The 26,782-nt window shown below is 50.5% G+C and overlaps 1 protein-coding gene across 1 annotated transcript in view; it reads left to right on the forward strand.

Moving 5' to 3' along the window:
* The window catches only part of LOC142076355 (uncharacterized), an 801,642-nt gene that overhangs the window by 348,784 nt on the left and 426,076 nt on the right, over positions 1 to 26,782 (forward strand). The window lies entirely within an intron of this gene.

Genomic DNA, 26,782 nt, shown 5'->3' on the forward strand with positions numbered 1-26,782 from the left:
CTTCCGAGAGGGCCTCGCGGCGGCTCCTCTCTCGCGCCACCGGGCGCTGCTACGGTCGCCCCGGGAACAGGGGCCGGGGTCCTGCCGAAACGCCCTCCCGAGCCCGCGGCGCCCCCCGAGCCGCTGCCGCCGCCGCTGCCGCGGGCCCGGCGCCGAGGGGCGCGGCCGGGCCGAGCGCGGAGCGGACCCGGCCGGGCGGAGCTCAGCCCGCCGCTGCCGCGCCCCCGGCCCCGGGGCTGGCCCGGCCCCGCCCCACCCCGGCCCCGCCCCCCGGCCCCGCGGCCCCGGCCCCGGTGCGGCTGCGGCAGCCGGGAGCGGCCCCGCCGGAGGGCCCGGCCCCGGGGGAGGGGCGGGCTCCGGTGTGCGACGGGCACGGGCAGCCCCGGGGGAGGAGGGGGCTCCGGTATGAAACTGCGGTGCGAGCTCCGGCGTGCGGGGGGCGCACGCTTGGCTGGGGGGCGGGGCGGGGGCTCCAGTCCGCAGGTGCCTGTATTGGGCGGAATCAGCAGGGTTTTGGGAGCGGGGACCTGCAGGGATGACGCTTTGGAGGCGGCGGCGGGCTGCCCCGTGCCGGGCCCGGCCGGCTCCTGCACGGCTGGCACAGAGCGGTGCCGTGGCTGCGATGGACGGTCCCACGCTCCACTCTGGACGTTGGAGCTGTTCTAGGGTTTTCCTACAAGAAGACAAGACCGTCTGAGAGGCACCTGCCCGCCCCCTTCGCCTGCTGCTGGCCCACCACGTACCAGGGCAGGAGTGACCTCAGAAGCACTTACCCATCCACGGCCTTAGAGCCGTAGAATCATGGAATGATTTGGGTTGGAAGGGGTCTTCCAAGATCATCCAGTTACAACACCCTGCCATGGGCAGGGACATCTTCCACTAGATGAGGTTGCTCAAAGCCCCCGACCAACCTGACCTTGAACACTTCCAGGGGTGGGACATCCACAGCTTCTCTGGGCAACCTGTGCCAGTGTCTCACCACCCTCAGAGTAAAAAATGTCTTCCTCATATCTAATCTAAATCTACCCTCTTTCAGTTTAAAACTGTTATCCCTTGTCCTGTCACTACAGGCCTTGGTAAAAAGTCTCTCTCCATCTTTCTTATACGCCTCCTTTATATATGGAAAGACCACAATAAAGTGTCCCTGAAGCCTTCTCTTCTCCAGGCTGAACACCCCCAACTCTCTCAGCCTTTCTTCACAGGAGAGGTGTAACAGCCCTCAGGATCATTTTCACAGCCTTCACCTGGACTTGCTCTGACAGGTCCATGTCTTTCCTGTGCTGGGGACCCCAGAGCTGGATGCAGTGCTCCAGGTGGGTTCTCATGAGAGCGGAGTAGAGGGGCAGAATCATCTCCCTCGACGTGCTGGCCACGCTTCTTTTGATGCAGCCCAGGATATGACTGGCTTTCTGGGCTGTGAGCGCACATTGCTGGCTCCTGTCCAATTTGTCACCTACCGGTACCCCCAAGTCCTTCTCGGCAGGGCTGCTCTCAATCCCTTCATCCCCCAGTCTGTGCTGGTACTGGGGATTGCCCCAACCCGGGTGCAGGACCTTGCACTTGGCCTTGTTGCACTTCTTTCTTGCCTGCCATGTACTGGGGCAGGAGTGACCTCAGAAGCACAAGCAAAGCCCCAAACTTCTTTCTGGTGGATCAGGTCCTCGAGGAGAAGTGACCTCACTCACACGGACTGTTGTGCACCTTGAGGTGCTGGTCTGTGGCAATCCCAGTAAGGAAGGCGCTCAGACTCCTTAAGGTGTCATTCACTGCTGTTCATTAGCGCTGGTGCTGTCCCTCAAGTGGGGTTCGTTACCCTGTGTGCAATAAGCCAATCTCACACACAGAGCCGAGATATTTATTTCTCTCCTGTCTGCTAGCACCTCTCAGTTAACACACGGTAAGCATTTTATACATTCCCAGCGACAGTTATCAGTCCTTTCACATCTACACTTCGTCATCCTTGCTTCTATTGGTTCTTGTAATGCCTTGTCTGCACTTAAAGTCACAGTGTCCTTTCTTTTTACTGCGCATGTTCAGTGGGGAAGGGGCTTTGTTGGGTAGGGGGCTTTCCTGCCCGTGGGTGGGGTTTTTACTATGCTAACTAGAATAGGGCAGAATAGGTCAGACTACTCGAGAGGAATTTGCTGGGAAACAATGGGGTTAATTGGCAGCTCTTCTCAAGGATGTACCTCCTCACTTATGTCACCGGAGCCCCCCCGGGACGCGCCACCCCCGGCGCTTCCAATCCCCAAGACAAACCACGCCAACGCAACCCAAAAGCCAGCCCAAACCTATGGTCTGACCAGACTACGCTAGCGCTGCGAGAGGAGAAGAGCACCGGAGAGTTACGTCCCTTCAGATGCTGGGAGCCCCAGGCGGTGCCGCGCTGAACGGACCTCTGCCCCACGGGCAGCACACGGTGCAGACCCCGTCCATCGCGAAGGCTCTCCTCGCTCGGTCATTCCAGCTCTTACAGGGTTTTATGAGAAGGAAACAGCTCCATTTATCACTTCTGCGGTCAGACAGAAAGGACGTCCTCACGAGAGCTGCTTGCTGCGCTATGAGGTGAAGGCAGGGCCCGGCGGGAGGTGCGAGCGGGAGCTGCCTGCAGGCTCCTCTGCTGTGCTGAGCTGCCGAGGTGGTTCTGTGGCCGAGGGGTTTGTGCAGCGCTGCCCAGCGCTGGCCGGCACCTGCCCGGGTTGACTGTGCTGCGGCTGGCCCAGGCCTGGGTGTCCCATGGTCTCCCGGTCAGGACCACCACACCAGCCCAAGCCACGTGTCTCCTGCTGACCTCTCTGTTCCTTGGGCAGGAGAAGTGACCTCAGTACCTCTGGTAGTGTATCTTTGGGAGAGCGTTCCCAAGTTTCGGAACAAATTCTTGTGCAAGAGGTTCAGGGTTTAGGAAACATTGCGAATTTCTCCCGCCTTCACAGCAGCTATTAACCCTTCATGCAAGAGTTTTTCTCTTATATCTGCAATGATTGCATTCCCTTGATCCTGACTTATCCTAGCGGCTTTATGTTGCTCTGCTAGAAGCTGAACTGCTGTGCTAGCTGTCTCTAGCTCCTTCTGAAATCTTCTCTTGCTAGAGCTTGTGCTTTTCCAACTTCCATCTCTAGTTGTGTAATTTGTAAATTTGTAAATTGAGGCTCTGTCTTGGGCCCCAAGATCTTCCTCTCTTAGGGTTAAGATGGTGTTTTGTTCTGCTAATTTGGGAATTTCCTCCTCCTTTAGTCTCCGGATTTCTTTTTGCCACTTCTTTACCTCCCCATCTTTTCCTCTTGGCAGACCCTGTGACTCCCGTGAGGCATAGCACAGGGTCCAAATGGCACAAGCGGCCTTTGTACTGCCTCTCAATTTTGCCCATTGCAGTGACTGACATAAGCCTCCCAGCCTGCAGAGGTGGGGTCTGCTCCTTTATAGCAGCCAGGGTCTTTTCACTTGTTTAATCACCCACTTATGGCATTTGGTAACATCCTGTTAGTGAGAGCTGCTGGTCTGTTCTGCCTTGTGCACTTCCCCCACTGCCTGTACACAAACACACGCTATCAAGAATGTTGTTGCTCCAACAGGCCGACTTAAAAGGAGTTTTAAACGTGGTTTTTGTAAGAACTAATTCCGATTTCCTTTCTTTCCGAGTTCAGTTGCTTCTGAGCCCTCAGAGAGCCAGAGCGTCAGATGCATTTCTGGTCCTTGCAGTGACCACCCTCCCTCATAAGCCTCCCACTTTTGCTGCAGGGCTTGTCTGCCAGGTTTGGGGCAGCAGAATAAAATGGGTTAATTTCTCAAACAGTGTCTGCGTGGAGGAGCGAGGGCTGCCACCACACTGCACCTAGTGCGGTTCCTGCACAGTATGGGGGCAGGGGAGTCCACACTACGGATTTACTGCAATCAGTCCAGGCGCTAAAAAGCAAGCAGTGACCCAGACCCGGGACAGCCCATTGCCAGATGCCAACAGTGCAGTGTGGGGCGGGTCTCAAAGACACCAGAGGGTGAAGGGTTAAGGCAAATACTCAAACCCCACAGACCTAGTGGGGCAATTGTCACTTTTCCTGGCACATAACTATTTCTTGAGACACATAGCCAGCAATCTGGCCAACCCTGGATACGGTCACACCAACACAAAAGAAAAGAAAAAGACAGAAGAAAAATCTACTCTGTCAAGCAAGCAGTAAAAAGTGCAAAAAGGAAAGGGGTTTGGGGAAATCCGTTCAAATGGTGCCCACACACTTGGGCTCACTACTGACAGGGATTAATGTCAAATAGGAAGGAACAATGAAGACATTTACAGTTCTTTGGTTGAAATGATGCAGATGCTTAGGAACACCTTGTGAATAGGCCGACCTGACACATAGTAGATGTGCCATATCATATCATAGAATCATGTCATATCATAGTAGATAGGCCTTGAAATCTAGTATTCTAGATAAGGAGGCCAACCTTGTATCTTGAGTGGAATAGATAAGAGGGTGGTGCTAGTGAGAATTGCGCTAATTAAGCCAGGAGCTAAAACTAAGCATGCGTGAAGACTGAGCCTTTTGCATATGTTAATGAACTCCGGGAAATGCAATGAATATGTATACTCTTAACTGTATACTGTATATAACTTCTGTGGTGAAGTGATTTGGCACGCACACTAGGTGGAGCGATCCCCTGTGCCTCCAGCGCTGCAGTAAAGAACACCTGCTTTCTAAAGCTCCAAACGGAGTCTTGGAGAGTTTGTCAGGAACAACTTTGTTTCACTACGGCCAAAGGCAGCGAGTGCGCAGGCTAAGGTCCAAGTTCCCAACATGACGCACACGCAGGTCAGGATATTCATAAATTTAGAGCCTTTTTTGGAGAAAATAAAATGCAGGAGTGTGAGCATACAAGCACGCGCATTTTCTTATAGGGTCCCTCAAAAACACTTGCTGGTGAAACGGGATTCCTACTACAGACAAGGAATCCTGCCTTCAGCCTGTCCTTTGCAAATTTGGCAACTCTCGATTTCACCTGACAGGTCCATCTCCCCAGGAGCCGCCCAGAAAGGGCTGCCCCGGTGTCTGGAAGATTTCCCAGTTACAGCCTGGGGGGACTTCCAGTGCGGATGACTGGCTGAAGACAGAGAGCAGCTTTCTGGTGTGAGCAGAAGGACAATTATACCTTCAGTCTGGGGTGAGTGGGGTCTGGGTCCCCGGTGCCGGTTCCCTGGCTTACTTTGCTTTGCTTTGCTTTGCTTTGCTTGTTTGCTTGCCTGCCTGCCTGCCTTCTCCATCTCTCTACTCCATGGTGATGAAGCCCCTTTATTCTTCTTCACTGCCCTTTGCTCCTGCAGGACTCACCCTTAGGCACAGCTGGGCAAACCTCGCTGTTTAACCCTTGCAGCTTCGGATCCGACCTTCTGCTCCGGCCAGCGTGGCTGTGAGCCCGTGGGCTGGGCGCAAGCTCAGTGCTGCTCGCCCCGATGGCCCAGCTCCTCCTGCCGTGTCACCCCGAGGTCCCAGCTCCTGCCCCTGCTCCCAGGACTGCTGGGGCTTTGGGGATGCTGAATCCTCCCGCTGCCAGGCAGCCCCTGAGCCGGAGGCAGCTCCAGAAGCCTTGGAGGGCTGTGTGAAGCCTCCCAGGAGCGGCTGAGGTGGGGTGGTGAGGTGGGCTCGTGGCATGGCCAGCATGGCAGGGGCGTGCAGGGAGAGGCCACCTCCTCTCTGCCTGGGCTGGGGACAGCTTTTCCCCCAGGAACCTCCCTGAGGAGCACATCTCCTCTCTGCCAGTCCGTGACCTGCTGTCCCCGGAGAACAACTGCAGCTCCCTGGTCCTTCTACTGACTCCCTGCTGCCGTCACTCCAGAGACCATCACCAGGGACAGTGTCCAGATGTGGTCTCAGAAAGGCTGAAGCGTCCCTTCCCAGGCCCTGCTGCCTGCACTCCTGCTCCTGCAGCCCAGGATGCTCTTGCCCTTCTCGGCTGCAAGGGCATCCTGATGAATCCAGTTCAGCCTCTTGTTCACAAGGACCTCTTGTTCTTGTTTTCTGCAAAGCTGCTTCTGCAGCACAGTCACCCCCAGCCTGTCCTGTGCCATGGGCTCTTCAGGCTCTGGTGTCTCCCCGATGGGCCTGGCTCCTCCTCACCTCTCTCCAGGGGCTGCACTTCCCATGTGCCTGCAGCTCCGCAGGAGTAGGAGGAGCCTTCCTTCTGTGCCAGAAGCCGCCAATTTCCAGCCCCTCGTGCTGTGGGGGGCTTGTCTTGGGTCCAGTGCTCCTCTGGGGGTGGCCTCTAGCTGTACCTCCTGTCCTGCACCACAGGGGTAGGGGTGTCCCCTGCTCAGGGTCTCTGCAGAGACCCTCCTGTCGCTCTCCTGCTTGTCCTCCTTGGTGGTGCATGTAGGGGCACGTGGAAGAAGAGTGTCTGCTCCTTTAAGGGTGCCTGACCAGGCACTGTTTTCGATGCAGAAGAAGATAATGAGAAAAGGAGGAAGTAATAAACGAGAAGGTGCAGAGACACTGACTTGACCAACAAGTGGTAAGGGAGGCAGTAAGGAGACCACACCTCGGCGGTGGCACTGACTGATGGCCTCTGTCAAGGGACTGCAGGCACAGCCGGACTTGGCAACCGCTCAGGATGCAAAACCGGAGGGTCGGGATGTAGGAGGTGTTCGGCGGGGGGCGGTGGGGGGGTGTGCATGGGTGTGGGGGGGTGTGTGTTGCAAGGATTAAGTGCCAGCTACTGCCAAGAGGGACTGGCGTGAGTGGATCTGGGGCCAGCAACAGGAGCCAGCCCAGGATCAGTGGGGGTCTGGGCCTCCAGCCAGTGGGGCAGGAAGGGTGTGTGTCCCCAAAACCAGGTACCGGGGGGACTGGTGTTGGGGAGTTCTTCTTGTACCCCTTGAGGCGAACTGAACACACGGTCGTGCTCAGAGAGATGTGATGGGCCACGCGTGGGGCAGAGTCCTACCGCGCAAGGGCTCCTGCAAGGCTTTGCCCCCACGGGGCAGGAGCCGTTTCCTCCCCCACGCCGGGGCCAGCACCCGTCCTGTGAGCGCCGGCCCGGGGCGTCTCAGCCCGGCCGTGGGTCCATCCCCAGCCCAGCTCTGCTGCCGGGGGTGGCCCCGGAGCACCCCCACTGCAGGACCCTCTCGAGCCCATCCTGCGGCATGTCCCATCTCACCAGCCTCACCAGCCGGGAACCTGCGCCAGCTCCGGGGCCTGGAGTCACTCTGTCCCCGGCTCCTGCTCCCCGCCAGCTTAACCCCTTCCTGCCCTCCCTGCCAAATCGCTCCTTGGTCACCAGGTGCCCTTGCTGGGCAGTTGCAATTTGGGCTTCCCCTTCTGCCCTGGTTCCGGCTGGGACAGAGTTAACCTTCTTCCCAGTAGCTTGGGGGGTGTGCTGTGTTTTGGGTTTGCTATGAGAGGAGCCTTGATGGCCCATTGATGCTTTGGCTGTTGCTGGGCGGTGCTTGCAGCGTGGAGACTTTTGTTTTCTCTTTTTGGTCTCCCCTGCCCCGCCACGTTAAGGGCAAGCTGGGGCGGGGGAGGGAGCACAGCCGGGGTGGTTGTCTCAGCTGGCCAATGGGGTATTCTATACCATGTGACATCATGCATCAGGGGTGGCGGGGGGCTCGCCCCCGTTCGTGACACGCGGTCAGCGGTCGGTGAGCAGTTGCCTTGTGCATTGCCTGCTTTGTATATTCTGTAATTGTTGTTGTTCTCAGTGTTATTCTTACTGTTCTACTTCGTTTTATTTCAATTATTAAACTGTTTTTATCTCAACCCGTGAGTTTTCCTACGTGTGCCCTCCCGATTCTCTCCCCCGTCCCACCGGGGTGGGGGGGAGGTGAGTGAGCGGCGGCGTGTGGTTTATTTGCTGGCTGGGGTTAAACCACGACACCTTCATAGGGCGAGTGAGGGGCTCCGCACCGGCGCCTGGAGCTGGGGGTCACAGCCCATGTGCCTGGTGCCAGCTGCTGAGGGGGCGAGGGTCTGTATCCCCCCAAACCGGCTGTGCGTGGGGCGTCTGTGGGTATTCACCAGCAAACTTCAGGCTGGACCAGCCACGAGCAGGGGGGCCTCAGGTCCAGGCTGGGGTGTCAGGAGGGCAGGGGTCTGTGCTGGTATCCGGGGGGACCCGCGAGTGTGGGGTGCCCGTGGGAACGGGCGTGCGAGTGCTGCGTGTTTGCAGTGAGCACCGAGCTGGAGCAGCTGGCAAGTTAGGGACCCGTGGGGTGGGTCAGAGGGCCGGGGTCTGGGCAGGGGTCCCAGGTGGCAGAGGGTCCGTGCCGGTGCTCAGGGGACCCCTGAGCCTGCGTGTGCGCCTGTACGAGTGACTGTCTGTCTGTGCCAGCCCCCGAGGAGGACGGGGACGTGGCTGTGGGTGCTGGTGTGTGACGGGGGTCCCGGGCGTGGGTGCTGCTGGCGGCAGTGTCTTGGCTGTGGCAGGCTGTGTGACCGGCTGTGTCTGTGTGTCCTCTGTGTGTCCTGTGTCTGTGTGTGTCTCTGGGACACGTGTGCAGCTTCGCTGCTGGTTGAACCTGCAAAGGGGAAAGCAGCAGCCCCGTCCCTCAGCCGAGGCAGAGACCCCGGGTCCCTACGGTGGCCAGGCAGGAGGGTCCTGCCCTGGGGCTGCTGGAGGAGGCGGCCACCGCTGACATCCCTTGCCAGTTTCATAGTTGGCAGGATCTGGTCCAGCCGTGAGCATTCCCGAGATTACTTGATTACTTGCATAAAATCATTACGTGATCGTTACCCTTGCTAATGTGCCTATAACAATACATTTGAACCAAACTGCCAGAAGGTTTCGCCCTTTGCAGAGTGCTCTCAGCATCCTCCACAGGGGAAGTACGTCAGCTTTGAGGAGCTGCAGGGGCTTGAGCAAGACAGCTCTGTTAGCGCTGTCCTGCCTGACGGCCTGGAAGCTGCAGAGACTTGATTTTACACCGTTTGAGTGCTTGGGACCTTTGCTTTTTTCTAGGCAACAGACAAGTTGAGCTGCTGAACTGCCACTGGTCATCCTGGGCCACCTGCATTCACTGGAGACTGCTGAAGGGTTCTGCCCAGACACCCTGGGCTCTTTCTCTTCCTGCCTCGCCACAGCAAAGGCTGCAGACTTTGTTTTCAAGTCCCAGGGAATTCTTGCTGTGTGAAGGAAAGAAGATGAGATTTTGCAAGTGTTTTCCTACGTGTGGATAGAACTGAGAAAACCCCTCTGTTGAGGGTAAGCTTTTCCTTTCCTCAGGGGTCTGTGTTTCCAACGGCAATTATTAGAGGACATGTTTCCAAAGGCAAAATGAAAGGATGCTAGACCTAATTTTTGCTGGTCTGCCATGACCAAGCAAGCTACGTGGGCTGGACGTGATCTACAGCAATGCCAGTGGTCATTGGAGACCTTGCCTCACCTTCAGCAGCTGTGGTCACACAGGAGAAGTGAAGAAGAGCTGTCTTTGGTCACACCAAGGGTCAATCAAGCCTTTCAGATCACTGTGGTTTAGTGTCTTTCTGTGTTGAAGGCACAGGGTGATCCCAGTGCTCTCTGAAGCCGTTCCTTCTTGGGCCTGCCTGGGATGCTAGGCCAGGGAGTTCAGCAATGCCTTGACGCCTCTGAGTCCTGGTGGCATAAGAGCTGGTGATTGCTCACCATGCCTTCAGGCACTGCCCACCACTTCAGGCACTTCTGTCAGCCCTGTGCTGGCTTCAGGCGTCTCTTTTGAAGACAGAGGGCTCAAGTGTAGTTAGTGTCTCCCGCCTGGAAGCTGGCCCATCCCTTTGATCCCCACCCGCGTCCCCTTGTCCCTAATGCTCTTAGTTCTGCTTCTGCAGGTCTATAGTCTCATTTTTCTGCTACTGTCATCACCAACACCATCATTTTTTGGCCATGAAATAAAGCCGGACAATGGCCCTGCAATGCTCAACCCAATGAGCCCTGGGGCTGGGGGCTGCACAGCTGCTTTGATCGAGACGGGCAGCGTTATATCTCAGGCGGTAGTCTTTGCTGCGCCACTTCTACTCGCCGGAGACCTTTGTTCCAGTGTTAGAGAGAGGCAGCATCTCTGAGCAGTGGAGAGGTTGGCTGCTGTTACGAGCAATGATGGCACCATCTCCTGTGTCTTTGTCGCTGTTGCAGAGTCCAGAGATGAGGGAAATTCGTCATGCCAAGCAGAGAAACCGCGGATCCTCACCCCTCCTGACTGCCGTTGCCTTCCCGACATGAGCACGTCTGCCTCTCTGGGCCCACGCCAGCTGAGCTGGCCGCTCCTCTGCTCAGCAGTGCTTCAGGACTCTGCCCAAGAGTGCTCTCCACGCCTGCTCCCTCTGCTCTGGGAGAAGGGTGTCCTGCTTTGGCGTGTCGGAGCAGCCACGGGGTGACCTGGCTGTAATGGGGAAAACGTCTGCCAGCCTGGGAACTCCCAGCCTGGGAATCCGCAGCATCCTTGGCAAGTGCAGGTGGGAACCCAGGATGCCCTCGAATAGCACGAAGCAAAGAAATGCTCTAACCCGCAGAATGAAGAAACTGTGCTAATGAGTAAGTAATTAATCATAAATATATATATATATATACATATATACACACACACTTGCTTTTTTGGTAGTAATTTTGTAGTAACTTGGACTGTACAGTTGCTTTACTAATCATAAATATGCTTCCCTTTCTAATAGCAATTTCTAGTAATCTGTAATAAAGAAAATGGTGGAAACAAAGCCTCCGTGTCCCCCAGAACAAGGCAGTACCCTACTATTGGTAAAATCACTGCCCTTCACAAGGTTAGAAAAGGGAGACCCTCCTTTTGTTTTCTGAGTGCTTCCTTGGCTCTACAGCCATAGATGACATCACTCCCTCATTTGCCACAACATCACACGGAGAGCTCATGCGGAATTATTTATTCACAATCTTTTTCATATTGAGCGTCTCCTGGATGTAGCCTCTTCTTTCTGCTCCTACCCCTTCATGGAGGCACTACCTCTATTATTTGTTACTACGTATAGAATTTTGCATTAAAAAGTATTTTTTCATTCAATGGGGGCAATTCACCTATCAGTCTAAATGGCTCCTTGACCTCGATAATTTAGCTCTCCACCAAGTTTTACAAGGGATTCTGAAGTGATTTTATATTTACTCTTGATTGCTGAAGGAATGCTAAATAATGTTAGATCTATTATTTACCACTCGAAGATTCTGCTGGAAAACACCTCCAGTGACAACTAATTTTGAGATCTTTCAACTAGCTAGCTCTGAATTATTTTCATATGTGCTTTAGGGATGTGAATAGTGCTATTTTCCTATCACGATGTTGAAGGGAATGGTACTACATGTACTTGGCTACCTTTATCCGTCAAACTAGCACTCTCAAATACTGAAACTCATTACACCACCAGACAGACTTTGCAAATAGCATATTTTACCATTCTTGGCTCTTTATCGGTTTGGGCTGGGATTTCCCCCCCCACGTTTTGTTAATTTCTGGTGCTTCACTAGAAGCTGTCAGATTAACCAGTTTACAGGAGGAGGTCATCTTGCTTGCCTTTCCTGAAAAAAGGCGCAACAGCTTTGTGGAACTACCTCAGTATATCGACTTCAGTAGATATATTAAAAATATAAATATATTTTCAGCTAATTGTTTTTGGGAAAGTGCGTGGTGCTCAGGTCTCATTCAGTATGTAAGATCATTTTGAGAGATCTCATTTGATTTCTGTCCTTCTCCAAACCAAGAAGGAGAACAGGAGTTCCATTCCTGTTTAAGAAATGTCGTCCCTGAAAGCAGGGTTCCCAAGACCCCGCAGTTACCTAGACCTACTGATCTAAAAAGTTGCTTCCCTAGCAGATTCTGTCTTCTATCTGCCAACAGTAATGGACTAGAAAGTGCTTCATTTGTTAATCACATTATCAGACTTACCTACATAACTTCACAGCTTTCCAAATACAAAACCAGGTTTCTTGTTAGTGAATAGCTATGCCTTTTCTACATTGTTATTCAAAGATTCACCATCTCTGTCTGGGATCTGGGTTTTGACCCAGCAGGATTTATTATGTTCCCAACAGAGTTAAAAAACCTCAAACAACAAACAACTCCCCCTCCCCCATTATTTTATTGATTTGTGTTAAGAGCCAGGGATTTCTTTCCTGCTATCTCCAGCTCTCCTTGTCAATTTTATACTAGTTCAACCTTCTAATTTTTACTGACTACTATTTTCTTATCTCCTCTTTCCTTTAATAGATATTTGTTGCCTTCATTTCACCACTTGTGCTGTGCAGTGGATTGAGCTATATAGAGAAGGAATAGGCAGATTAACCGAGATCACTGAGAAGAGTAATGCCCATTCAAGAACACAGGTCTTGACTCTGAATTTAGTACTTCAGAAGAAAGCCTTCACCTCTGTCCAAAGAGATTGGACATCTACTAGTGCCAAATATGATGCATCAAATATGATGCAAAAATTACTTTATCTAAAGCATTCATCCTGTGGTGTCATGACCTCCCAAACATTCTCAATTTTCATTCATATTCTCATGTCATTTTTTCCTCTCAGTTTTTCTCACAAAGGTCTTCTTAGCTTTAAAATATCACACTTCTTGAAACGCAGCCCTCTTATAATACTTATTGCAGGCATTCTGCAGCGTACACCTGTAATTAGAAGTCCCTATTTCTACTAAGTAGATGCTTGAAAAGGGTAGATCATCCTGTTCTCTACATTTGACTGGTGTACAAGAGACCCTGAGCTGTGCTGGTTAGCACATTAATCTGGATGCATTCATGATCTAGCACTTCTGAGTTTTTGGCAGCTTAAAATGATTTCTTTAATAGAGAAGGTCTCTTTCTCATGCAAACAAATTTAGGTATTCTAAATGCCTGAAGGAGCTAAAGCAGTTTGTAATATTCTGGTCATGTGAATCACCCCAGTCATTATCTTTGATAATGCCAGCTGTATAAAGTGTTTCTTACCACTGAAAATTTCTACTTATTTACATTTTTAAACATTTAACCCTGATAACAAAGTAAATGAAAAACTGCCTTTCTTCACAATTTTGTGAGCTTGCATTTAAACAGGATTAGTTTATTTCATATTCTCTAGGATGCTTCTGCTTACTTCTCACTGAGACGATCAGTGCTCTCCTACGAGAACCAGCTGGCCTCCTCACTCGGCTGTTTTTCTTGTGAAAGCACAGTACTCCTGACGTGCACACTCATCGTACATACAACAGTTCACCTCTTGTATTTTCTGCCATCTGTCTCTTGTTTATGACACTATAAGGACATCTGCAAAGACAATTTATATTTTCTCCTGTTCAGTTGCCTTCCAAGCTCACATTGGAAAAGTCTTAACTATGCAGTTTCATGTGGTTCTGTATCTTAGCTATAATAGATGTCCTAGTTACAGTTCTGTAAAGTGATTTTATATTTCTGACCAATCTTGTTGTTATGATTTCCATTACATGAATGTAGAACACTTTGTGGTTTCTGTTTAAAAAAAAATGGTTTTTTCACTCTTTGTAGTACAGAATTGTTGATGGGAATTGCTTCTGTAACATGCTTGAATAACCTCTCCTGCTCCTTCATGCCAAATAGACATTCACTAAATATGTTCCCTGTAACTTTTTGTTTCATCCTTCCAAAACAGCACACTATATGACTCATCAAATCTATAATAAAAATGTCAAATTCCTAGCTAGGTAGAAGGCCTCCTACTTCTCCTTGGCAGTTGGTTATCAAATCACCAGTCTGCTTAATTTTCTTTGTAGTGTTTCTGGCAGGGAACTCAAACCATGTCAGCTCAAGAAAAAATTTGTTTTCTCAAATAGTGTGTTGATATTTTCATTAGACAAAAGCTTATACCAGTCACAGCTGTTCTAAATTTGTCATTGTTTTTACACTTGAAACTAGTATCTTTAATACTCAAATTTAATACCTTCTAGTGTAAAGTTACAACATGATTTACAGTTAAATATTTAATTTCCTGCATCTGACTACTGCAAATAAGGGGCTTATAAACAGGAATGCTATACCTATTTGTTTCAGCTTTTTAATGACATAAGAACAACAGTATTATTTGTTTATTGAGAGCTTGCTTGCCATCAGTATTATTAATAAATAGGGAGATAAACAGGGGAAAGAAGGCAAATGTGACCTGCAGCCAGGCAATATGTAAAAGTGTTGCCAAATATTCGCAGAGAAATTACCGGGAACTGGGGAGAAATCAAACACATTAGGTTAAATGATGTGTTGCAAAAATTTTTTCACAACCCCAGTGCTCTGATAGCTCTGTCACAGGGGTCAGGAGGGCAGGGGTGGCTGTGTCCCCATGGTGTCACAGGGGGCAGGAGGGCAGGGGTGGCTGTGTCCCCGTGGTGTCACAGGGGGCAGGAGGGCAGGGGTGGCTGTGTCCCCATGGTGTCACAGGGGGCAGGAGGGCAGGGGTGGCTGTGTCCCCGTGGTGTCACAGGGGGCAGGAGGGCAGGGGTGGCTGTGTCCCCGTGGTGTCACAGGGGGCAGGAGGGCAGGGGTGGCTGTGTCCCCATGGTGTCACGGGGGGCAGGAGGGCAGGGGTGGCTGTGTCCCCATGGTGTCACGGGGGGCAGGAGGGCAGGGGTGGCTGTGTCCCCATGGTGTCACGGGGGGCAGGAGGGCAGGGGTGGCTGTGTCCCCGTGGTGTCACAGGGGGCAGGAGGGCAGGGGTGGCTGTGTCCCCATGGTGTCACGGGGGGCAGGAGGGCAGGGGTGGCTGTGTCCCCATGGTGTCACGGGGGGCAGGAGGGCAGGGGTGGCTGTGTCCCCATGGTGTCACGGGGGGCAGGAGGGCAGGGGTGGCTGTGTCCCCATGGTGTCACAGGGGGCAGGAGGGCAGGGGTGGCTGTGTCCCCGTGGTGTCACAGGGGACAGGAGGGCAGGGGTGGCTGTGTCCCCATGGTGTCACGGGGGGCAGGAGGGCAGGGGTGGCTGTGTCCCCATGGTGTCACAGGGGGCAGGAAAGCAGCGGTGGCTGTGTCCCCATGGTGTCACAGGGGGCAGGAAAGCAGCGGTGGCTGTGTCGCATTGGTGTCACAGCGGGCAGGAGGACATCGGAGCCTGCGTCCCTGTGGTGTCACAGCGGACAGGAGGGTAGCAGTGGCTGTGTCCCCATGGTGTCACAGCGGGCACGAGGGCAGCGTTGGCTGTCCCCATAGTGTCAGAGTGGGCAGGTGGACAATGGTGGCTCTGTGCCCGTGGTGTCAGAGTGGCAGGGGACAATGGTGGCTGTGTCCCATTGGTGTCACAGGGGGCAAGAGGGCAGCAGTAGCTGCATCCTTGTGGTGTCACACTGAGCAGGAGGGCAGTGGTGGCTGTGACCCGTGGTGTCAGAAGAGGTATGAGGGCAGCGGCATCTGTGTCCCCGTTATGTGGTAGGGGACAGGAGGCCAGTGGTGGCTGTGTCCCTGTGGTGTCACAGCAGGTAGGAGGGGAGCAGTGGCTGTGTGCCATTGGTGTTACATGAGTCAGGAGGGCAGCGGTGGCTGCTTCCCTGTACTGTCACAGCCGGCAGGTTGGCAGTGGTGGCTGTGTCCCCCCGGTGTCACAGCAGGCAGGTGGGCAGCGGTGACTGCATCCCCTTGGTGTCACAAGGGGCAGAACGGCAATAGTGGCTGTGTCCCTGTGGTGTCACAGGGGGAAGGAAGGCAGTGGTGGCTGTGTCCCGTGTGTGTCACAGGGAGCAGGAGGGCAGCGGTTTCTGTGTCCTTGCAGTGTCACAGGGGGCAGGAGGTCAGCGGTGGCGTGTCCCATTGGTGTGTGTCCTGGTTGCAGCTGGGATAGAGTTAATTTCCTTCTAGTGGCCAGTGTGGTGCTGTGTTTTGGGTCTGGTATGAGAGGAATGTTGATGGCACACTGATGTTGTAGCTGTTGCTCAGTGGTTCTTTCATAATTGGGGACTTTTCAGCTTCCCATGCTCTGCCAGGTGCACAAGAAGCTGGGAGGGACCACGGCCAGGAGAGCTGATCCAATTGGCTAATGTGGTATTCCATACAATATGACATCATGCTCCGTATATAAGCTAGGAGGCTTGGTCTGGGAAAGAGTGATCGCTGCTCAGGGACTGGTAGGGCATCGGTTGGCGGGTGGTGAGCAATTGCATCATGGATCACTTGGTTTGTATTGTTGTTATTGGATTGTTATTATTATTGTTACTACTACTATTTTACTTTTTTTTGTTTCAGTTATTAAACTGTTTTTATCTCAACCCACGAGTTTTCTCACTTTTATCCTCCCAATTCTCTCCCTCCTCCCACTGGAGGTGGGGGAGTGAGCAAGCGGCTGTGTGGTGTTCAGTTGCTGGCTAGGGTTAAACAACAACAGTCCTTTTTGGTGCCCAATGTGGAGCTTGCAGGGTTTGAGATAACAACAGATTAACTGGAGCGTATGAATGAATTTATATCTGTTAACAGTTGCTGGTCACAATATTGATTTATCTGTTCTCGATATTAGTTTATCTGATCTGCACCATGCTCTTGTTTTGCTGTATGTGTTAAAGATTGGTATTGGGTTTTGCAGTCTGCTGTGCTCTGCAGTGATCAGTGATGTTTTGCCCAGGAGATTTGTTATTAAAACACTGGCCTTGGGCGTTATCTTGTATTTGGGTTTTGTACTGAAGCTGTTACTGTACTTTGGGTATCACTTCATGGAGACAATTAGCAATTATACCTCTTCCTCTGAGAGGTTTTTTATGGAGGAAATACAGAATGGCACCTTCACTATCTTCTTCTATGATGTTTTCTCCTTCGTTACAATAATTTTTCAGTATCTTGAACATCCCTGGGTAGTTAAGATACATCTATTGGTATTTCTTGGGAATATTGTTTCCGTTTTGTCTAAGGTTAATAAGCAATTTAAGAATATCATCCAGAGATCTGTCCCAAGGCTGGATACTTATGAGTGGCATGGTGCGTGGGATAGCATGAGCAAATACCTAGGATGGTGGGCACCCACAGTGTTTTAGAATTTCACCCCTGAACAAGTGCAGAATCCTGAAAAATTAGTAGAATATTTGGAAAAAGTATGCTGTCACCCTGGCAATCCTAGGGAGACACAAATCACTGCAATGTGCTGGGGCCTGGCCCACGCCTACCGAGCCCTGTTTAACACCACTCAGAACCCTCATGGGGAAGAAAAAATCTCTGCATCTAAGGACAAAACAACAGGCCCTGTGGCTACCTCACCCCCCATGGCAGGCACTGTGGCTATCCCACCTCACATGGCAGGCATGGCGGCTACTCCACCCCCTGCGACAGAAAACCAACCCGTGCCGGTATCAGTCGCCCCTATACAAAAAAGAAAATGCACAAGGAAATCAGCTCGTTTAGTAAGGGATGAAGGTGAAGCAGGGCCATCACCTTCAGGAGGAGGAGGAGGCAGAACCCGTAAATGAGATGGTAACCGCCCGATCCCTATCCCTGGGTGAGCTGCGAGATATGCGAAAAGACTTCAGCCGTCGTCCAGGCGAGCACGTTGTCACCTGGCTGCTCCGATGCTGGGATAACGGGGCCAGTAGCCTGGAATTAGAGGGTAGGGGAGCCAAGTATGAAAATATGACAGGCTGGAGTGATCAGTTGCAGGCACGGCCAGACAAGTGTGTAACCAGCAAACTGTTTACATGTCACCAGCTCTTTTTAACCCCTTTTCCCTCTGTTTCCCATGTTTGTTCCTCCCTAATCCACCTTCATCCCTTCCTTTCCCTGACGTTGGTCTTTTCCTAGACATCCCATAGCAAGTCTTGCACAATCCCCAAATGCTCTTTCTGGCATCCCACAATGGGTCTCAGGTCCACAGATGCAGAAACACCCATTCTCAGTCTGGAAGGTCATCCTGGGAGGTTCTTCCAGTGACCCACCTGGTGAGTCTCATGCCCAGTATGTTGGACCTGTCTCTGCAGGAATGTTTTTCCCCTTGGGTTTTCAATTGTTCCTCTGAAAACTGACTAATTCACTGCCTAGAAATGACAATCCTTTTTTTTTTTTTTTGTGGAAGTGTGGGGGATTAGGTCAGATTAAAATGCCTACATGGGGTATGTGTGAGACCAAGCAGACTACTTGCCTCCTGCCTGACCATGACCAAGTCTTCAGGACAACTCCATGAGGCATTTACTTGCACTGGTCATACATGGTAAGGACCATAACATCCATCCATCTTGATGATTTGGGAAGTCCTCTTCATTCCAGTCTGCCTATGTTTCTGTGTTCCCTCCCCTCAAAGGATGTGTCACACACTCAAGCTCCAAGACTTAAAGGGAATTAAAGGGACACAAGTGCAAACCAGGCCAGCAATAACTCTCTTCCAAAGTTTAAATCTCAATGAACAGTCATACTCTGAGATTCAAGACATCATAGAATATTTGAGGATACATCATCTGAAGGATGCCTAGGGACTCTTTAATGCATCCAGTCCTCTGGAGGTTGTTTCACAACCTCTCCAGTGTGATGCAATCATGAAAAGATAAGGTGATCCTGCAGAGGGTAGAACTAGTGTCACATCATGCCAGACATAGAATACCTCTGATGATGGTCTAGGCTCACTTTGCCACCACCGGAGAGACACAGGGAGAATCTGGAAGATGATCCATCTCATTCTAAGGGAGACGCTTAAAAAAGCTCAGCAAATCATTCTCAATCTTGTTTCTCCGTATTATCAGCAAGTCAGTTCAGAACAAATGTTGTGTAGAGTCAGGAAACCATTCAGATAGGAATGGAACTTGGGAGGTCTCCCAGGTTGCAGGGAGGCTCAAAGCAGACTGCAGAATGAATTCAGGCCACGCTCAAAGCAGGCTGCACAATGAATTCAGGCCATGTTCCTTACAGGTTTAGCAATTTGGGTCATGAAAATCTCCTAGTGGTTTCGGTTTTGGTTTTGTTTTTTAATTTATTTATGTCAAGTTTTGTCAGGCGTTGTACAACTCAATGCAAAACATCATAGCAGGGGAAGGTGACTTTCAGGTCCTTTAATTTTCCTTAGTTGATTCCGTCCAAGGACACTCTGGATAGTCAATGGGGTCTAGCAAATGATTTCTCAGCCTAAGGGTAGTCATCTTCTCATTGGATGTGTCACCCTCTAATCCCTCTTGACTGCTTTGACTATTTCCCTTTAACGGGACTGGCAGCTTGGGCAGACACAGCTTGAACAAGCTATTTGCACTCAACTCCCCAGGGGAACTGAAGATGTTCTGGAGTATTGTCGTGGTTTAACCCCAGCCAGCAACTAAGCTCCACACAGCCGCTTGCTCACTCTCCCATGGTGGGATGGGGGAGAGAATTGGAAGGGTAAAAGTGAGAAAACTCGTGGGTTGAGATAAAGACAGTTTAATAGGTAAAGCAAAAGCCACGTGCACAAGCAAAGCAAAACAAGGAATTCATTCCCCACTTCCCACCCGCAGGCAGGTGTTCAGCCATCTCCAGGAAAGCAGGGCTCCATCACATGTAACAGTTACTTGGGAAAACAAATGCCATCACTCCAAATGTCCCCCGCTTCCTTCTTCTTCCCCCAGCTTTATATGCTGAGCATGACGTCATATGGTATGGAATATCCCTTTGGTCAGTTGGGGTCAGCTGTCCTGGCTGTGTCCCCTCCCAACTTCTTGTGCACCCCCAGCCTCCTCACTGGTGGGGTGGGTTGAGAAGCAGAAAAGGCCTTGACTTTTGTCCTGGTTTCAGCTGGGATGGAGTTAATTTTCTTCCTAGTGCTGTGTTTTGGATTTACTATGAGAAGAATGTTTTGGTTGTTGCTAAGTAGTGTTTATCCTGAGTCAAGGACTTTTCAGCTTCCCGTGCTCTGCCAGGTGCACAAGAATCTGGGAGGGAACATAGCCAGGACAGCTAACCCAACTGGCCAGAGGGGTATTCCATACCATATGACGTCATGCTCAGTATATAAATAGGAGGCATGGTCCAGGAAGTAGCGATCGCTGCTTGGTTATCGGTCAGCGAGTGGTGAGCAATTGCACTGTGTATCACTCATTTTGTACATCCTACCATTATTATTATTATTATTATTATTATTATTATTATTATTATTATTATTATTATTAATTATTTTCCCTTCCTTTTCTGTTCTATTAAACTGTCTTTATCTCAATCTATGAATTTTACTTTTTTTTTTCCGATTTTCTCCTCCATCCCACTGTGAGCGGGGGGTGGGGGTGGGTGGGGGGGATGAGCAAGCGGCTGTGTGGCGTTTGGCTGCCTGCCAGGTTAAACCACAACAACTCTGTGTAAGCACTGCTCAGCAATAACTAAAACATCCCTGTATTATCAAGACTATCTTCAGCACAAATCCAAGTCATAGCCTCAAACTAGCTGCTATGAAGAAAATTAACTCTATCCCAGCCAAAACCAGCACAAGTATGAAGATATCTAGGTGGAGCTATCAGAGATGACAGGAATGCCCCAGGAGACCTGTCCCCTTCCTGAGGAGGATCATAGCAAGGCAGGACATCAATTTTGTCTGACCTAATATGGGACTCCTATGTTCACACAACCAAATACCTTGTTGGGGCTTCTGGTACTATTTAGGCTTATTTCACAAACTCTGCAGTATCACTTTCTCCATAGGAGTCTTTTCAGGGCAATTCTCACTTCCTTATTCCTCAGGCTGTAGATGACAGGGTTAAGCATGGGAATCACAATTGTGTAAAACAGGGCAAGGTATTTGTCAGTGTCTGCAGAGACCCTTGACCGTTGTTTAAAGTACACAACCATGGCCGAGCCATAGAAGAGAGTCACTACCCCGAGGTGTGAGGAGCAGGTGGAAAAGACTTTGTGTCTGCCCAGAACTGAAGGCATTTTCATCATTGCCCTGACAATTTGAAAATTTGAGTGTAAGAAAAAAATATCAAGAAAAAGGAAAGGACTGCAAACACCAAGATGATGGTGTGCAACATTGCTTGGTTCCAGAAAGTGTCTGCATAGGCCAGTTCCAACAGAGGGGAGATGTAACAGAGGAAGCGATGAGGGTCCTGGGATGCACAGAAGGGCAAAGCGAAAACCTGGTAAGTCTGCCCTACGTATACTGGTATGACAGCCACCCATGACCCCACTACCAGTCCGACACAGAGCCCCCCATTCATGATGAGGCTATAGTGAAGGGGGTCACAGATGGCTACATAGCAGTCATAGGCCATGGCAGCCAGGAGAAGGCTTTCAGTGCTGCCCAGCAAAACCAGGAAATACAGCTGGGCAGCACAGCCAAAGAAGGAGATCCTGCCGCCTTCTGTCAGGAAAGCCAGCAGCATTTTGGCAGAGTGATTGATGTATAGCAGATTTCCAGGAAGGATAAGTTCCTCAGGAAGAAACACACGGGGCTGTGGAGGCTTGGGTCTACCACAGTGATGAGGATGATGAAGCTATTCCCTATGAAGACCGTGAGGTAAATGATCAAGAAGACTGTGAAACACAAGTCTTGCAGGTTGGCGTGGTCCAAAAATCCCAGAAGAAGAAATCTAGGTCCGGCTGTGTGATTCTCCAATCCTTTTCTTCAGGGCATTTTCTGTCTACAGAGTAATCCAAACAACATGCTCAGTGGATAATGGCAGTGGCTCATCTACCATCACATACCCCTCAAGCACAGTGAAAGACTACAAACATCAGCGCAGGTGTGACTGCAGTATTAAGAAAGCCAAGCAAGCTCTGCATGGCTGTACGGGAGTCTAACACCAGGTGCTTCTTGACAAAAGGCTTCTAAGGAGAAAACAGAACAGAGCCCTTCAGTCTAAATGATGGGGTTTGGTTGAGAGAATCATAGAATAGTTTGGGTTGGAAGGGACCTTTAAAGGTCATCTAGTCCCATCCCCCTGCAGTGAGCAGGGACATCTTCAACTAGATAGGTTGCTCAGAGCCCCATCCAACCTGACCTTGAATGTTTCTAGGGATGGAGCATCTACCACCTCTCAGGGCAACTTGTTCCAGTCTTTCACCACCATCATTGTGAAAAATTTCTTCTTTATATCTAGTCTAAATCTACCCTTATTTATTTTAAAACCATTCCCCCTTGTCGTATCACAACAGTCTGTTGTATTCGTATCACTAAAAAGTCTGTCCCCATTTCCTTTGGACCCTCTCCAGTTCTTCCCCACACCTCCAGACCGCGGGACCTCCACGCTACAGGCCCTGCTAAAAAGTCTGTCCCCATCTTTCTTATAAGCCCCCTTTAAGAACTGAAAGCCTGCAATAAGGTCTCCCCGAAGCCTTCTCTTCTCCGGGCTGAATAACGCCAACAGTCTCCGCCTTCACAGGAGAGGCGTTCCATCCCCCTGATCATTTTCGTGGCCCTCCTCTGGACCCGCTCCAACAGGTCCATGTCTTTCTTGTGCTGAGGGCTCCAGAGCTGGACGCAGTACTGCAGGTGGGATCTCACCACAGCAGAGTAGAGGGGCAGAATCACCTCCCTCGACCTGCTGACCACGCTTCTTTTGATGCAGCCCAGAAGATGGTTGGCCTCCTGGGCTGCGAGCGCACATTGCTGGCTCATGTCCAACTTTGCATCCACCATTACTTCCAAGTCCTTCTCGGCAGGGCTGCTCTCAATCCCTTCATTCCCCAGCCTGTATTGATACCAGGGGTTGCCCCGACCCAGGTGCAGGACCCTGCACTTGGCCTTGTTGAACCTCATGAGGTTCACAGGGGCCCACTTCTCGAGCTTGTCCAGGTCCCTCTGGATGGCATCCCAGCCCTCGGGCGTGTCAACCGCACCACTCAGCTTGGTGTCATCTGCAAACTTGCTGAGCGTGCACTCGATCCCACTATGTTATTGATGAAGATTTTACATAGTACCAGTCCCAGTACGGACCCCTGCGGGACACCACTTGTCACCGATCTCCATCTGGACATTGAGCCATTGACCACTACCCTCTGGATGTGACCATGCAGCCAATTCCTCACCCACCAGACAGTCTACCCATCAAATCCATACTTCCTCAGTTTAGAGAGAAGGATGTGAGAGTCCGTGCAATCATACACCACAGCTTATTAGGAATAACAGACTCAACTGAAAGGTTTTTTAAAATCTCAGTTTGATGTGGAGAAGACATGTTCTCTTCTAGGCAGAGAGAACTGAAGATGCTGGCTGGGTCTCTATCGCTAACTGCTTTGAGAAGTTGTCTTAAATGGATGTATCAGTATTGAGAACAGCTGGTTAGAAAACATGTCAGAAAAGCATTCACATTAGCCGAAAGAACACTTGAATTCAGAGAGACATGCAGTCTTAAGAGCGTGATTTTTTTCTTTTTCTCCCCCCCCCCCCTACTATTCCTGCCTATTTCTGTGAGTTTTATCTACAGAGTTCTCCTAGAGATGCCATTCAAAAGCCCCAAGATAAAAGTGGCATTTCTGTGAGGGAAAAGTGACCATGATCTGTTTCCTAATCTCCCAATTTATGGATGCAAATGCATAGGAAAATTAAATACTTTTATTTCCTCAAATACTGCCAGATACTTAACTGAAAGCAACTGTTTATAGGTAGATTTTCCATAATCAGCATTGTCTGCTTGTTTAAAACTCCCCCCAAACCTACAGCATGTTCTTTCTAACTCCCCTATAGCTCAGTGCTTCCCAAGATCACACATACTGCCTGGTTTGGACCAGCTTTGCTCATGGGAAACTGCTGGAGGACTCTTTATACAGCGACTAGATCATGAGCAGCATTTCTCCAAGTTGAATAAAACCTGCTCCTCTAAGCCCAGCCAAGCCACACAGATGCCTGCAGCTTTTGGCAGTGGCTGTGCTGCCACAGTGTCTCAGCACTTCAAAGCATGCCAAAAGGGATTTACCATTGTCAGAAGCCACAATGCAGGAACATGCCCCTCAGTCCATGATGCTGCAGAAGGCACTGGCGGCCTCTTTTCCTCTCTGCTATTTCCCTGCAAACCACCTGGATGGGACACTTCTCCGTCGCTCATGTTCCTACCTGGTTATAAGTCAGTTAGTGAACAATCCTAGGAGAGAAGACAGCAATGCTAGTGACCAGGGCGCCTCCCCAGACACCCATGGCATCATGAATAACTTCAGAAAGACTGTCGGAATAATGGACATTTGCATGATTAGCAGGGTCTGAGGAACTTCCAGAATAGTTATATGACTTTCGAAAATAGAGAAATTGAGAAGTGAGATTTAGCTGCTCAATGGAAAACTGCTAAGCTTGTGAAAGGAAAACTAAACAAAAGAAGACAAAAGAAAAGAAAACAAAACGGTCAAGAAGGGAGCAGGAAATAAGCAAATTCAATCTGGTTTTAGCTTTACTTTGCAGCAACAGAAAAGGCTGCTATGCAAAGGCTTCTCTCTGGGTCTCCACCTTGGCTGTGCTGTGCATTAGTTCCAAGGTGGAGGTGGCCTTGAGAACTCAAACTCCAGTTGCTCATGCTGTCTGTACTGAGGTTCACATCCAAATAGGGCCTAGAGAGAAAGCTCAGGTTGGAGATTCATGGGAAGGTAAGAAGTCCTGTGGCCTTTCACTCCACTGCAGATACCTGTGTTTGTACAGATTAATGTGGCCCCAAAGCCTAAAAAATGGATGACTAAGTCTGACCAAGGCAGCCTTCAGTGGCTTTATAGCCAAGAGCTCAAAAATCCTTTCCAGAGGAGAGCATCTCCTGCCCTTGTGTGAGGTTCATGCAGTCCTTGATTTCTTGCTCTGAAACCTTACAAATAATCCAACAGCCTCCAGTCTGTCTTTTAAGGAGAGCCAACAAAGTCAGGATCAGGACAGCAAGACCATTTCTAACTTATGATCAAATAGTCGCAAAGGCTACAGAGGGTCAATGCTGTCAGTTGGAGCAATCATGGACAAATCCAGGCACTTCCCTTTGTGTTCATGCTGGCCTCCTGTGTGTGCATTATAGCTTCCATCCTGAGGCTCCCTCCCAGCATGGGCAAGCAGAAGACCTTCTCCACCTGCTCCTTTTACCTCACCATCATCACTGTTTTCTGTGGCAGCCTCATCATTTTGTACCTGATGCCCAGAACAGCCCTTCTGAGGCAGCTCAGCACATGTCAGTATGAGTTTATGAAAGGCAGGTCCTTCTTGACTAACCTGATCTCCTTCTATGACAAGGTGACCCGCTTAGTGGATGAGGGAAAGACTGTGGATGTTGTTTACCTGGACTTTAGTAAAGCCTTTGATACCATTTCTCACAGCATTCTCCTGGAGAAACGGACTACCCATGGCTTGGATGGGCGTACTCCTCGATGGGCTTGATGGCTGAGCCCAAAGAGTGGTGGTGAATGGAGTTAAATCCAGTTGGTGGCCTGTCACAAGTGGTGTTCCCCAGGGCTCAGTATTGGGGCCAGTTCTGTTTAATATCTTTATGAATGATCTGGACGAGGGGATCAAGTGCACCCTCAGTAAGTTTGCAGATGACACTAAGTTGGGCGCGAGTGTTGATCTGCTTGAGGGTAGAAAGGCTCTGCAGAGGGACCTGGACAGGCTGGATTGATGAGCCGAGGCCAATTGTATGAGATTCAACAAGACTAAGTGCTGGGTCCTGCACTTGGGTGATAACAACCCCATGCAACGCTACAGGCTTGGGGAGGAGTGGCTGGAAAGCTGCCCGGAGGAAAAGGACCTGGGGGTGTTGGTCAACAGCTGGCTGAATATGAGCTGGCAGTGTGCCCAGATGGCCAAGAAGGCCACTAGCATCCTGGCCTGTATCAGAAATAGTGTGGCCAGCAGGACTAGGGAAGTGATTGTCCCCCTTGACATTGATGAGGCCGCACCTCAAACACCGTGTTCAGTTTTGGGCCCCTCACTGTAAGAAAGACATTGAGGTGCTGGAGTGTGTCCAAAGAAGGGCAACAAAGCTGGTGAAGGATCTAGAGAACAAGTCCTATGAGGAGCAGCTGAGGGAACTGGGGTTGTTTAGTCTGCAGAAAAGGAGGCTGAGGGGAGACCTTATCACTCTCTATAACTACCTGACAGGAGGTTGTAGCGAGGTGGGTGTCGGTTTCCTTTCCCAGGTAACAAGTGATAGGATGAGAGGAAACAGCCTCAAGTTGCACCAGGGGAGGTTTAGATTGGATATTAGGAAAAATTTTTTCACCGAAAGAGTGGTCAAGCCTTGGAACAGGCTGCCCAGGGAAGTGGTTGAGTCACCATCCCTGGAGGTATTTAAAAGACATGTAGATGTGGCACTGAGAGACATGGTTTAGTAGTAGACTTGGCAATGTTAGGTTAACGGTTGGATTCGATGATCTTAAAGGTCTTTTCCAACCTAAATAATTCTATGATTCTGTAATTCAATGAATAAGGTTAATCGAGATGAATCCCATCTTGAGTTTGCAGGAGACTGAAACGAGCACAAGGCTATGTCATCCTTAATTAATTCACAGCCTGAAGTAGAGTTGTCTAGAAACAGGTGAAGATTTTGATATGAAGAACATGCAACGCTTCCAGGTCCTGAGTTGGAGCAAGTCTAATTCCTCAACCAATTTTTTTAGAAATAGCTGCAAAAGTTCACAAAATACATATTTTAAGGCAGGGGAAAAAAAAAAATCCAAACCTCCCCTTGCCGTGTTTCAGATTTGAAGGGGCTCTGACAGCACTAAGTCTGAGTCTAAAAAACTCCAGGCAGACCTTCAGTCCCCTAATACACAACACGGCAGGTTATGGGACATGCAGGCTGGGGATCACGCCATAAGGAGAACCCTCTCCCAAGCTGTGATGTGATCATCCCCGTATGTCAGACTCTGTGACCTGGAAATTAATCACAAACATTAGTTGTGTCTGCATCACAAGGGTGGCACGTGTGGTGCTGAGACCAGACCCAATCTGAACCAGCACCGTGCAATCCCCCAAACACAGAATGACCCAAAA

Source organism: Calonectris borealis, unplaced genomic scaffold (assembly GCF_964195595.1).
Source record: "Calonectris borealis unplaced genomic scaffold, bCalBor7.hap1.2 HAP1_SCAFFOLD_44, whole genome shotgun sequence".
NCBI classification, from domain to species: Eukaryota; Metazoa; Chordata; class Aves; order Procellariiformes; family Procellariidae; genus Calonectris; species Calonectris borealis.